We start from the raw sequence: 15,861 nt of genomic DNA on the forward strand, positions 1-15,861 counted from the left end.
TTCATAAAATATCATTCTATGTATGGGGATATATAAATGATGAATTCGATCGAGTCCAATTAAATTTTTAAAAATTGGATAAAAATTACTAATTACTAAAATTATACAGATATATATCTAAAATTTGACGACATTGCTTTAAATTTGTATAGCATATATATTATTGTAAAATAGTTTCCTTAAATAAATAATTACATGTTAAGGAATTGAATAAAGGAGTAGACTAGCGCATGAAACAATATAATCGCAGCTATATATGTTTTGTCGGAATTGAAGGCATCCACTCCACTGCTCAAATTAAAGCACCGTAACGGTGCACTGAGGAGAGGTTTAGAAGAAATGTATAGTATCACCGGCGGCCACCATAACTGTACGTGTTGGGTGCGTGCGTGTGGCTGATGAGCATATATGTTTGTGTGTTACGTTGTTTAATTAAGTGTATGTGTACGTGTGAACTTCAATTTAATTTTGTGACGATAATTTACCTGTCAATCAGATTTTATTTTGAAATTAGACAGCAAAAATATCTTGAAGCTCTAGACAGGTAGCAACCACATCCCTGCTATTTAATCATACCTATATATATGATTCTTCATTCTCATTATATTAAAGTTCGTGTGCTTAATTTAGAGCTTAATTAAATCAAGTTTTTGATTTTTTTTTATAGCGATGACAAGAGGAATGCTCTGAGGATTCTTAGAGATGGGTTAAATGTGTTTACAAGTTTCAACCGAAAACTTTAAAGAGACTGCATATCTCATGGGGCTTGATAATATTAGGTATTTACATATAAATAATTTCTAGAAGCGGTACATTGTCATAGAAATGATGCATATATAGATACTCCATATATACTATATTTAGTTTTGCATAAATTTCATTTTGGTATAGCCTTTCTATTGACCAGAGTGGTTCAAATTAATTAAATAGGCATTTATTATCTTTGATCTGCTTCATATATATGAATTGTTTAATTATAATAACTACGCATGCAAATGTGAATGGTTAATTTATATGGAGCTTTATGTATCCAAACTTATGGAATTAAAATATTCCAATGCAAGCAACTTCAGGAGGCTCCACATCTATCAAACTATGTGGATGCCCAAAGTGCTAGGTCATCATTGCTTAACAAGTTAAGAAGATTAATAATGCAAAATTCACTCCTTCGTGATAAGCTTCAATTTCCAACCTTGTCAAGAGTAATTTGCACACAAAGATCAACTAGACGTAGCTAGCTAGTTTTTGCATGCAATGGTTAATTCATTAGAAATTAATTATAAAACATACATTATATTTTTATACGTTGTGTTATTTTGGATGCTAATTAAATATTGGTTATGATGATGAATGATATGATTGGTGCGGGCAGTCTGAATTGGCTGCACTTGCATGCATTATTGTGAGAATCCAGTGGAAGTTCCTATTAAAAGAACCCTATTTATGTACGTAGACCATGCTTGTGAGCAACTAAACATTACAGATCTGCCTCTATATATCTCCTACTAATGATTCTCCAGGAGGAAGAAGACAACAAGGATATTGGATATAGTTTTTGACGGACAACATATTTTACCACATGAAGAAAGCTGTCAAAAGAAGATATGACATATGTTTTTGACATTCAACATAACAAATTTCAAAATTATCAATAGGTTGAGTTCAAAATTATCTTTGTCATGCTTATTTCCTCTTTTTTAATTTGCAAATTGTCATCCTTAGCATTTTATACTTTTTCCATTCATCTTCTTCATCAATAAAAATGTCTCCATTAATAGCATCAAAGAAATTCAGCCATGAACATGTAATAACATAACAAATTAATTAGTGGAACCCTATTGTTTGGTACTTCCAAAAGAAATCCCCACAAATATATATATATATATATATATATATATATATATATATATATATATATATATATTACTTTCTGCTAATCATGATCGAGTAAAAAAAAAGTAAAAATTAAAATAAATTGAATTAACACTAACTATCGTATTATCATATAGTTACTTGAAGGAGTTTTAAAAATAAGTACTCTTGCTTAGGCTTTTTTGATGTCAAAGGAAGAAGAATACAAAGATGGAGGGTTAACTTTTTGACAGGCAACACATAAAGAAAGAGAACAAAGGAGAATTCGCCATTTTTTGCTAGGCCACTCCACAAATCTCATGGTTATCACTAGAGTCCAATATGACATTTGTCATTAAAATTTCGAACTTCTAAGAATGAACCCAAGTTAGTAGCTCAGATTTGATTCTATATATATTTCTATGTTTATTGAGTTTACATTATGCTATAAATATTTTATTGTAATTTTTAATGGAAAAACTTATTCTTATACTATTAAACTTCCGTTAGTATATATTAAATACTTTTGTAATTATATTTAATAATTTATCATATCTAAAATTTTTATTTTAATAATTATTAATTAGATCATAATTATTATGTAAATTATCAACTATATTTGTTAATATAATATGATTCTAAAACTATGAATTCATTGACTTTACATGCACAATTATTTTATGTATGGAGACATATAAATCAATTCGATCGAGTCAAACTAAATTTTATAAATTTGGATAAAAAATACTAATTAACTAAAATTGTACAGATAGATATTTTAAATTTGACGATATTGCTTTAAATTTGTATAGCATATTAATTATTGTAAGATTGTTTCCTTAAATAAATAATTACATATTAAGGAATTGAATAAAGGAGTAGAGTAGTAGACTAGTCCACTATACGTTTTGTCAGAATTGAAGGCATCCACTCCACTCCACTATAAAAGCAGTGTTCCGAAGGCATCCAATCCACTCCACTGCTCAAATTAAAGCACCATAGAGGTTTAGAAGAAACGTTCGTAACAGCCGCGGTCACCATAACTGTACGTGCTGGATGCGTGCGTGTGGCTGATGAGCAACTACGATCAATAATGGATTGATCAATAATGAGGTTGAAATTATGTAATGCAGATAAACACAACCAATTTGAATACAAACGAAGTATCAACAGGAGTAATTATTCTCAATAATATACCAAACACAATATAAAGCAAATAAAGCGCCAAATTAAGTACAAAGCTGAATTTGATGATGCAGTTGGAGAACACCTCCCAAACTACGGGGCCACGCCCAAAACTTTTTCACTAAAGATCAACCCGCGGTTTTTACAATACAAGGTTCAATGAATTACAAAATAAGGTCTACCACCTATTTAAACATTAACCTTGTAATATAACTCTATGAAAAAGATTACAAATATAGTTTGAGCTAATTCTACCAATTACACAAACTATAACCAACCTGGATTTCGCTTCAGCTTGTACAAGTATCAAGTGGAGCAGTTACTCCAGATAGTACTCTTATCAGTCCTATTTTTCTTGAAGTTTCTTACATAAATTCTTTGGAATATTCTTGTAATAATGCTCTTGAAACTTCAAGGATCTTCATTACCATGCTCCCCTTTTATAGTATAGGAGCCCCACAATTTTAGCTCATTTAATTCCATGATGACACTGCCTTAACGTAGGAATTTGTGGTGATGAATTGTCCACCACAAGCTTGGAGAGAAATCAGCGCTCCTTTGATTTTGCATTTGACTTCTTAAGCAAATTAAAGCCTCATCAATTTAATATCAACCACTACATTTTTTATAACCAACTAACATTAAGAACTAAATTAATATATACATATTAATTTTGTACTAACAGAGGTTTTTTTTGAGAACTATTGTTCTCATCTCCAAAATGAATGTTCACACTTATTTGATGTCTAAGCCGAAAAAAGACAAAAATATTGGACATAGTTTTTGACAAGCGGGTAACACATTCCAACACATGAAGACATTTCAACAAATGCATGAAGAAGATGTTAAAGGAAGTTAGATAGGACATTTTTTTGCCAGGCAACAGATCCCAAGGTTATCTAAAATTTTTTGGCAAGGCTACACATTCTAATTAAAACAGAAAGAAAGAGGACAAAGCTAGAAGATAGGTTATTATCACTAAATGACTACTTTTTTTACGCTTATTTCCTTTCTTCATAGCATCGTCCAAGCCACTGCTAGCTCAAAGTAACAGACAGGCAGAGAGACAAAGCACGCTGCCCTAAGGTTTAGAAGACATGGCCGACATGCATATGAAGAGGGACGACTTGCTTCATTTTCATAGGTAATTAGGATTAGGCCGGAATTCTCATTATATTTAATTTACTTAAAGATAGAGAGTGTTTTTTGCTAATTTTTTTGGAGTTGTGTGTTTGCGAGCATGTAAATTTTATGCTGATTTCGTTTTTGTAATTAATATGCAGTTTGGAGAGGGAATCAAGAGTGTTTTTCAACTTGAGTTACTTTGAAGAGAAAGTGATTCAAGGAGAGTGGGATGAGTTGGAGAAGTATCTGTCAGGATTTACCAAATTTTACCATAATTTTCCGTCAATCAAACTTTATTTTGAAATTCGACAGCAAAAATATCTTGAAGCTCTAGACAGGTAGCAACCACATCCAACTTTCTATTTAATCATAACTATATATATCATTCTTCACTTCATTCTCAGCTCATTGAAGTTCATGTGATTAATTTGGAGCTTAAATCAAGTTTTGATTTTTTTTTTTTGTTAATAGCGGTGACAAGAGGAATGCTCTGAAGATTCTTAAAGATGAGTTAAAAGTGTTTGCAGGATTCAATAGACTTTAGTTTAAAGAGACTGCGCATCTCATGGTGCTTAATTAATAATATTAGGTATATATATAAATAATTTCTAGAAGCCGCACATACATAGAAATGATGCATATATAGATACTATCTATTTTTGCATAGATTTCATTTTGGTATAGCATTTCTATTGCCTAGAGTGGTTCAAATTAATTAGGCATTTATTATCTTCGATCTGCTTCAATTCATATAGTGAATATAATTGTGATTCATGATTATAACTATGCATGGTTTATGTATCCAAACTTATGAAATTAAATAATGCTCTAATGCAACTTCAATTCAGGGAAGCTCCTCATATATCAAACTATGTGGATGCCCAAACTGCTAGGGCATCATTGCTTAACAAGTTAAGCACATTGATCATGTAAAATCCACTTCTTCGTGATAAGCTTCAACTTCCAACCTTGCCAGAGGGTAGTTTGCACACAAAGATCAACCAAAGGTAGCTAGCTAAGCTAGTTTTTGCATGGTTAATTCATTCGATATGACCTTCATTAGAAATTAATTATTATAAAACATACATTTTTGTACATTGTGTTGTTTTGGATGCTAATCAAGTATATATTGGTTATGATGAATGATATGATGGTGTGGCAGTCTGAATTGGCAGCACTTACATTGTAAGAATCCAGTGGAAGTTCCTGTTAGAAGAACCCTATTTGTAGACCACGCTTGTGAGCAACTAAATGCTGATCAGCCTCTATCTTCAGGAGTAAGCATATACATATATACACATCTTCTCTTATCTTCTCTTGTGTGTTTAATTATACGGAATATCATTCAATTATATTATGCTTCTCTCATGATATGATATGATTAAAAATTTGTGTATATATATATATCCATTTATGCAGGTCAGTAATGTAAATTCTTCTGACAAGAAACTCAACACTGTTGTTGCTAATCTTAACCAAGGTTCTTCTGTCTGAACGATAGAATATATATGGAAGGAAAAGAAGAACATGGGACGGAAACCAAGCCAATTAATGTGCTGTGGTCTTTAGTTGTTGTTGCTGCCAACAACTCTGATGGCATATATGGATTAATGTAGTCTTTTCTTATTGAACTTTTTTGTTTGTTGTGTCAAGAAAATTCTAATAATATCGATCAATATCTTGTACTGTGATCTTAATTAGGATAAAACAATATTTTACAATTAGTTTTCAATTTGATTGCATCCTTCCCCACTTATTCTCTCATTTTAATGTGTTTCATACATCTTTTTATCTTTATTTTTCTGATAGCTTATAGTGTATGGAAAAAGACTAACAAAACTATTTTGCTAAAGTACCCACGCTTTTTTTTTCTTTTTTTTTTTTCCACACCTCAACCATTTTTATTTATTAGCAATAGTTACGAATTCTTATTCAAATATTTACAAATTTGCTATCGCGATTTTTGTTTTACAAAAAATACACCACCATTCTTTTTAAAATGGTTGTGAAAAGTTAGTCTCCTCTATTTATTTTTGTACTAGTGGAAATGCATTTAGCAAAAGAGTTTGACGGAAAAATTTGTCCAAAATCCATTAGTGAGACTAAATGTTTGATGGAGTTACAACTCAAGAAGGAGCTGCATATAAACCTCTTCCTCTAGAGATCTATGAAGAAAACCATTGTTCACATCCATAAGGTGCCAATCCTTAGCCGTTGCTACTGCCAATAGAGTTCTGATTGTAGTTATCTTAGCCACTAGACTGAAAGTATCTAGGTAGTCAATGCTAAGTGTTTGTGTGTACACCTTTGCCACAAGTCTTGTTTTGTACCTTTCAATAGTGTCATCGGCCTTATGTTGGAATTTATACACTCACTTGCATCCTATATATGGGTTTCTTTGATGGTGGCAGGTCCACCAGTTGCCAAGTAACTAGGGTTGTAACTTGAGTTGCAATTGTCGTATTTTAAGAAATATTTTATTTAGTTTGATGGAGTATTTTTACAAAAGATTAAAATATGTTTTGATGATGGAGTATATGAGACGATGCATACTAGAAATCTCTATTTTGACTTTGATTCATGTGTAGTATGCTGTTGATTCATAATTTGTTCCAAGAATTGTGATAGATTATGTATGAATGTATTTATATAAAATATTATTTGTGTGGATATATTGTACTATGTACATATAGTATTTCTTTTTTTTTTTTTAAATTATATTTTACTTATGTATAGAGTATGTACGTATGAATCTAATACAAATTTTTTCCCATATATCTACTATACTAATAAGAGCCAAAGAGTTAGGCCTAAAATGGGTAGAAAAAAATAGCGGTCAAATTATTTAATCAAATGGATGGTTCAGATGAATTATTTAATCAAATAGATGGTTAAGATAATTAAGATTAATATTATTAATAGAGATTACCTAATTTAACCTTACTTTTATGATTATCTGTTAAGTTTTCCGTTAGAGACAAACTTTCTTACCTTGAAAACTTATTGCCCTTAATACTCTAAGCCTCAATTATCCAAAGTTTCTTCTTCTATCAACCATCATCATCAACCCACAAATCACACAATAAACCCATAAACATATAATCATACAAAAATTATATTTCTATTCTACCCATAAACAAATAAAACAATAAAACTTACTAGGCTTTAAGGATGAAAGTTCCAACTCTTGAAGAAATAAGATGATAATAATTTTTTTTTTTTTTAAAAAAAAGATGATAATAATTAATTTTTTTTTTTTTTGATGAAGTTCACGGCAATTGGAGAAGAAGAAAGGAAGATTTTTTTTTTTTTTTTTTTTTTGCCTTTTGTTGTGGGATTCGGCCAAGGGGAAGAGAAGAAAAAGGAGACAAAGTTATCTCATCTCATCATCAATCAAAAATTAATATAATTTATGATTAAATAAATTAATTATTTGTAACTTATATAACTACCAATCCTTATCCTATCAAAATAAATTTGATTAATTAAAATATCTCCCATCACATCTAAAATAAAATATTTTATTATAATTAGAATAAGTATATAAATATATATGTACATACGGTTACACATATACATATGTTTATATAATATATAACTAAAGTGAATATATATTATTTATATCTGGAAGGGGTAGACCCAAAATAGTTCAAATACAATCTAGCTATTATTATGGACAAAGCGCCAACAAGGGAGGCCAGCAGCCTCATCATCCAGGAACCCTCTGATCTCTTGGGGTGGATCCTTTAGAATGAGGGTTCCTCTGTTGATTCCATGAGCCATTGCAGCTAGCTTGTCAGCAATGCCATTTTGTTCACGTGGAACCCATGCCACTTTCCATACTTCAATTTTGAACAATTCCTTCTTGCATGCATGCAATATGTTATGCGTAGCCATGTTTGACCTAGTGTTCTTGTTCATGAATTCCACTATATCCTTCGAATCACATTCAAAAACCACACTAAAGTGAATATATATATATATATATATATATATATATATATATATATATATATACACGTACATTACATATATATTTAATCAAAAGAATTTTCTTTCCTTTTACCATAAAATAGTTTTACGGTTTTACCACATAAAAAAATAATTTTAAAATATTTATACCGTAAAATAGTTTTATCACTATAATGTACAATTGAAGAAAAGTAGAGATATGAAAGTTGTAATGATTTGATGGTTAGGTACTTGAAATTCAAATGAAAGGGTTTAATTAAATGTTCAAATCTTTAACATGAACAAAATATATAAATATATTTTTTTAATCTGATCATAAAGATTAACACTATTTCCCAATTGAATAATTATTTACCTTAGTGAAAATCAGGGTATCACACCTCCCACACCGAGGCCATCTCTTCTGAATTTTACGACTACCAAATCTTCAAATCCCCAAGTGTAACAACCCCAAAATTAAAACCGGAAAGTTTCATAAGAAGGGAATTTATTTACTAAAAAGATAAAATTCTAATGCGGAAGCTAAAATATCATTTTGAAATACGCGGGGTGCTACCGCCACATTTGGGCTACCAACAAGGTCCAAACTCTTAGGCTAACAAGGGTTCTATCTAATTACAACAAATCTACAACACTTCTACGATACTATACAATCCCAAAAGTTCTACTCAATTACTATCCAAGAGATACTACTACGCCTCTACAACGCGCTATCAAGCTAGTCACAAACTCTAATCTTGAAAACAACAAGGTTGAAAAGACACAAAACAATAACATTAGTATAAAATGCTAAGTAAAGTCTACTCTACCCTATAAAATACTTACATTATTAGTTTGAAAATAGGTATACTTCGTAAATAGGCTCTAAAGTCCTGAACACCTAAAGGAAAGTCCATAGCTCCTATATCATAATCTCATTGCATGACGTTGTCATCTATGCTACCAACAATATTCGAATTGCAAATAACACACTACCAACAAAAAGGAAGAGAACAAATAGTAAAGATGAAGACAATGACAATGTTACTCAAAAGTAGTATTTATTTAGACTATCATTTTTAAACCAAATATTTAGACTATCGATTTAACAATGTTGCACATTTATTTTAGTAATAATTATAACGAATTTTCTATATTATCTTGAATTTATATACTTTGAGTTAGATATTTAAATAAAAAAAATTTGACATTCAATTACCCATGTATAAACTTCTCCTATATTGGGCATTAACCCATTCGAGCAATGCGCGTATAAAACTAGTATTATATATATGTACCGTACGTATATTTTTTTTTAAAAAAAAGAAAATTTTACTTACTATATATGCTTAAGTTTAATTATTATATATGTACTAGTATTTTACGCACAGTGCGCGATTGTGATAATGCCCAATGTTTATTTTTAAATAAGTACTTTAAACTCTATGAATACAAGATTACATCGGAGTAGTTTTTCTCGTACATGTTTCATGTGTTGTGTCGTACATTCTCATTGAAAGCATTGAACAAAATATTAATATTTATTATATTTGTAGAAGGTTAATGAGTAGTACATTTTTTTCTAGTTTCATAACTTGTTTACTTGATATTAACAACAATAGCTTTGCAGGTAGTCCGAATACTGATGTTGCAATATGTCTAGTTTTATCAACAGTTTCTACATCCATTTTGCACATGTTTATTTTGAAATTCATATTTTTGGAATTAGTATGAATGAGTATAGTACTTGATTTTGTGTGTGTGGGTGTGTTGGTTTTTTTTTTTTTTTTTTTTTTTTTTAAATTTTTTTTATTGATTTGATACTAATCTTGGAGTACGCATTGCTGCCTTTTCATTACATAGTTTGACACTTTGTGCATAAACATTTTTAAACAGTGGCTATATCCTATATACCAATTATTTTTGTTGTCAAGATCGATGTTGATTTTGTCTTTAATCCAAACAAGTTGATTGTAGAAATTGAAATGAATTGTAAATTTATATTAGTTCTAATATATTTAAAGAGTGCACAATAAGTATTTTACATACAAGATTAACAAATGCTGCAACGGTAGCTATTTTTCAATTTTTTTTTGAATTTGAAAGATTGATTCAAACAATGTTGTAGTCTCAGCATCTTTTCAATGCATCAAGTGTCACTGCTGGAAATAAGCGAAATTCCGACCACCCAAAAGTGGTCGAAAATGACCAGAATTCGGTCGGAAACACCTGTTCCGACCACTTTTCCGACCAAATTGGGTGTCCAGAAAAACCATTGTCGCTAATTCCGACCACTAGTGCAAGTGGTCGGAAATAGCGACCACCTTATAGAATCGTTGGAGAAAGCAACCAACCAAACAACCAGACAGATAACAGAGTTTCCAACCACTGGTGGTCGGAAATGAAGACAAAGACATCATTCTTGGTTTGAATTTTCCGACCACCTAGTGGTCTGAAAGCGGTCAGAAACTTTGGACCAGAAATGATTTCTTGGTTTTGTGGTCGGAAATAAATAAATAAATAAATTACTTTTTAAAAAAAATTTACACTTTCTCTTGCTGCTTTACTACAAATTATCAACTGCTTTAGCAAATTTAAAACAAGTAGTAATTTCATAGCACAAAAAAAATTATACATTTCAATAGCAAATTTAGTTACATAATGTTTCATTCTAATTTCCACCTCCAAAAAACTAGCTTCCAATTCTAAAATGCTACTATACAAACCAAAATATTTCCTACACCACAAGTAGCATCACAAAAAAAGTTAGCTTCCAATTCTAAAATGCTACTATACAAATCAAAATATTTCCTGCACCACAAGTAGCATCACAAAAAAAGTTAGAATATTCTTTGATCTATTGGGCTTGCGTAGGAGATTGTGTGCCATCATTGAGTCCAAGGTCATCTAGCCCAACACCAGTACTTTCATGGCTATCGGCTCGATCAGTAGATTGGGAACGCTGTTGATTTGAACCACGAAGTGCAGCAACTTCAGCTACCAGCCATGCTACTTGGTCCTTCAATTCATCAATTTTTTTGTCACAAGCTGCATGTGAGGATGACTGTCCAAATTTTGAATTCCTTTGGCTCACAGCTTCAGGGAAATAGTGTGGGGTATCTGATCCAAATCCAAAAACGTATCCTCCTTTCTTGAGGCCACCAACTGCCTCATACCATGCATTTGAATCTTCAAGCTCAGGTTGAGTTTGTTATATTTGAGTTACAGCCTCCTATATTCACATAATCAATTATTGTTGACAGATTAATAAAATGTAGAGACATAGAGGATGAACACATCATTATCTTTTAGTTTAGTTCCCTCACAATATGAGTGTGTGGTAGTGGTGCAAAATTCTGTTATGAACTGATCGCCACATGCAGAAAAAGAGACAGAAAAATAAAACAGAACTGATCTGGATTACATTTCTAAAAAATAAAATAGAACTGTTCCAAGCCCCAGAACTCCCTAATTTCCTTTGCTGGGATTACATTTCTACTTACTTTGATTGAATTATGAATATTGACACTCCTTTATATATGCAGTACAGCCCCCAGATGCTTCAAATTCCCCTTACTATTGGATCTCTCCCTCACTCATCTATTTTTAACCTCACCAATCATATTTTGACTTACTACACTTTGTGTCTGCTCCTTTTTCATAAGATTAATTAGAGGGTGAACACATCATTATCTTTTTTAAGTAAGAATAGGTGAATATACCACATCATAGTGCTTGGCTGCCATGGAATTAATTGAAAGCAAATAGGTGGATATAACAAACAATAATAACAACTAAATTAATCATTTTGACATATATAGAGTTAGGTTTCAACACTGGGTTAATCATAGAGAAAATTAAAGCATAAATCCCAACATCAATGCAAGAGATTAGCTAGCTTGCAAATAATTATATCAACTATCCCAATCCTTCACATCACGATTGAACTAGAGCTACACTTTTAATGCTAGGAAAAGTTTTAGTATCTTACCATTACTTGTTGAGCTTTTTTGCAAACAAATGCATCTGTCTTTTTGCGTTTCTGTGTTGCTTGGAACAATGCTGCATGTGATGGCTCTTCTCCAAGCTTTTCTTTGTATTCAAGAACAATAAACCAAATATTAATGTCATTGTTGAACAATAAACTGTATTTAAATAATAGTAAATGACTTACCAATCTTCAGTCATGGGGATTGAACCTGCAGTGTGCAGCGATGGTCCCAATCCCCCACAATCCGAATTTCTATTTTTTTTATTCTTCTCAGCAAACTTCTTAAAGTCCTCTTGATTCCAAATGCTAAAGTATTGAGCCAAAACAGGATCACTCATCCATTTTGGATGTCCCTCACCTTTTGCCAACTATTTGCGAACCTGATGCAACGTGTCAAACAGTCTTCTAGCAGCCTTTTTTGTGAAAGATATTCTGAATCACTGTCTCATCTTCAAGATTCCACTTATACGATTTCTTTGATAAAAGTAGAAGAAATCAAATTGTAATTAGTAAAGGAGAACATTAATTACATGCATGCATATATTCTGTTAATATATATTAGCAATTCCCTATAGCAGTTATAAAGTAATTTACTAATAGCTAGAAATTATAAAATAATTTACCTTGAATTCATTAAACCAAACGTCTTTCATATGTCGGGGAGCGTCACTGTACGATTTTATAGCATCGGGGAATATTTTTGTAATGCAATCGATGACCTCTCTATTCGCAAGGCATGGCTCAAACCTGTAACAAAGTATAAATGTTAAAGATAAAGATAAACACATTACAACTATCACTATAAGACTTACGATTTGTTCCAAATGGGGTGTATTGCAGGCCTATTGCGTGGTGAAGTTGGAGGTGATAGAGCATTATTTGGTGACGCTGATACAGTACGGTCTGAATCACTATTTTGGCTGGACTGTGGTAAAGTACTTGCTAGTAGGCTGGTGTTTGGGTCATCATTTGTTGGACTTAGTGGTTGATTTCCTCCGAAAGTAAGTAATGGTGGTTGGGACATCAACCTTTTATTCTTTTGCCTTGCGTTACGTTGAGACATTTGAGAACTATAAAAAAATGAGGTAGATTTTTATATTAAATGCCAGTTGAAAACTATAACAAAATATAGCTTTTGCTCACATAAGCTTTCTGGTTTGTTTGAAGCATAAATAAGTAAAAGGAAAAGTAAAGTAATGACCTTCTCGCAATGAATGTCCTTCCAGTAGCTCTACGGTTCTACAGCTTGACCACGTAAGTCCGTCCAAAGTTGAATGACCTTCCAGCAATTCTATCAGCTGTAAGGATTTAAATTACAGTTCACTTAGTTATGAAAGAATAAAGAAATGATATACAGAGACAAATTCGTCAAAATCATTTCTTCTTTTGATTAGTACCCCTCCCTTGCATTTGCAAATTGAACAATTGAATATATTTGGCTAGATTCTCATAATAATAATAATAATAATAATAATAATAATAATAATAATAATAATAATAAAATTTTCTCCATTATTCATTATAATAGACAATATGATGCAAATATAGATATGTCTCCTAATGTTTCACTTATATTTCTACCTCACCCTTTCTCCTACAAATAAAGAGAACCAGAGAAAGAAAGTATTTGGGTGTTTTCCTCCAAAACCAGCCAAATTTTCAATGATTTTCACAAAGGTTAAGTACAAGAAATAAGACACTGCAAAGAAAATTCTGAAGTAAATACTTCTGCAAATTATTTTGCCCTAAAATTTTTTTGGAGTATCCAACTTGCAAAATTTGATCTCCAATTAAAAATTTTGCAAAAAGCATATCCACACAGACACATAAAATTCATATATTACACTGCCAGAATCTTGAAAAGTAACATTTTTTGTATTCTGACTTTGTGTTGTTTGTGTATGTTAAGTTGTCACTCTTGAAATCTAGTTTGCCTATCCTATTTTTTTTTTTTATTCCTACCCTTCTTTTATTCTTGTCATCTTATATCCTTGTTTGTGATTTTTTTTCTTGTTTAAGTTGTGATTGTTCTTAGAATTCCAAAAGATGTCCTTGAATTCAACTTGAGTGTGATTTGAATTTGCGAGCATAATAGAGTGTTCATACACAAATGATAAAATTTGAGTGATCAGCCCCTAAAAAGAGTGATTGTGAGGGAGAAAAGTGAGGTCCAAATTAATCTTTATTTTCTCATTATACTTTGTTTCTATTGAGGTTCAATATCTGGCCACTCTAATAATGAGTCAAGCATGAGTCCAAACACCAAGTTTATGGTGGATGCTATGAAAGGGGAGTTTATTAGGCTTGGCAATTTAGTGAATGGGTTGGCTAACCGTTTAGAGATGTTAGAATTGGAGAAGGAACAAAATAGAAATGAGGGAGAAAATAATCAAAGGGCATAAGGGAATGAGGGAGAACGGAAGAGAAATAATTTGAGAGCTGATGCCTTTGATTCTTAACACTTTTTCACCTCATACTTTAACCATTTTTGATAACAAAATGCTTTACATTGAGTTGATCCTATGACTTGTTTGTGTGAATTGTTGTTTATTTAGATAAATTGGTCGCAACGAGTCATTTGAAAGTCTTTCGGAGCATAAAGAAACGATGTTGGAGGCCGGGGGAGTTCATTCAAGAAGATCCGGAGCAAAAAGCAAAAAAAGAAGATGGAAATGCCAGCCATACGCCTCTCATACGGCCATATGGCTGGCCGTATTGCCCCGTCCCATGAAGAAAACCAGCAGCCTACCATACGACCTCCTATACGGCCGTATGGTAGGCCGTATGCCTGCTACTCTGCACAGTATAAATTCTGTTTTTCTGCATTTTGTGTCCAAGTTCGAACCCTAGCTAGTTTAGAAGTAATTTCATCATTTCCTTAGCATATTTTAGCCTAGATTAGCTTAGATTTAGTCTTAGAAACTCTTGGGAGCATCGATTGCACGCTTTTGGAGTGGATTCCACCAACTCATCTCTTCGTTTAATACAATAGTGGTTTATTTCCTTAATATCCTCTCTCTTTTACATTTATTGCTATCCAATGCTCTTTTTGTTTATTATTGCTATGCTTGTTTTAGAAATGAGTGAGTAGCCTTTTTGTGGGTTAGATTTGGTGTTTATTACTTTTATTGATGTTATTTATGTGATTAGTGCATAAAAGGGGATGAACACCCATTTAGGGTTCTTGAATTTGAGTTGGGTTTGTTTTATCTTTCAATGGTTAATGCACGCTAATAGTTGTTTGTCCTTGGAAGTCTTCTATCACAATGGGAATCGGATGGGAGACTTGAGCCATCCCAAAATCAAACCTAATTTCTCTTCTATGAAAATAGGGGTAAATTGGGGCTTACATAGCTTTTGTCCTTCAAGAACTTAGGTTGATACACCATGGAAATGGGGCAACCTTTGTTCTAATCCTTGTGGGAACTTGGATTCTTTTGTGCTTGCTTCAAGAACCTAGGGTTAATGTTCATTCTCCAATTCTAAAGTTGAATGCATCAATGGATTAATACACCTAGTCTAACCCATCCTTTCCAATAGAATTTGATCTTACTTACATCTTGTTTTCCCTTATATCTAAAACTCCAAAAATACTCTTTGGTTGTTATACTTTGAACCTTAAAAATGATTTGCTTGGATCCTTATGGGTTCCAATACCTTAGTGCCTAGAAGTTTAGGTAACCGCTTTATACGTGCCATAAATCCCAATCCTCGTGATTCGACACATAACCCATTTTCACACCCCCGCTTATACCACA

The 15,861-nt window shown here is 31.9% G+C and overlaps 1 long non-coding RNA gene across 1 annotated transcript; it reads right to left on the reverse strand.

Annotated features, from left to right (window-relative positions):
• Positions 1-2,644: 2,644 nt before the first annotated feature.
• Positions 2,645-3,436, reverse strand: LOC115996544. The gene is made up of 2 exons (XR_004093645.1): positions 3,315-3,436; positions 2,645-2,932 (listed from the first exon to the last, which is right to left on the reverse strand). It is a non-coding gene; the product is annotated as an uncharacterized LOC115996544 (long non-coding RNA).
• Positions 3,437-15,861: the final 12,425 nt, after the last annotated feature.

This window comes from Ipomoea triloba, chromosome 11, assembly GCF_003576645.1.
Source record: "Ipomoea triloba cultivar NCNSP0323 chromosome 11, ASM357664v1".
Classification (NCBI taxonomy): domain Eukaryota; kingdom Viridiplantae; phylum Streptophyta; class Magnoliopsida; order Solanales; family Convolvulaceae; genus Ipomoea; species Ipomoea triloba.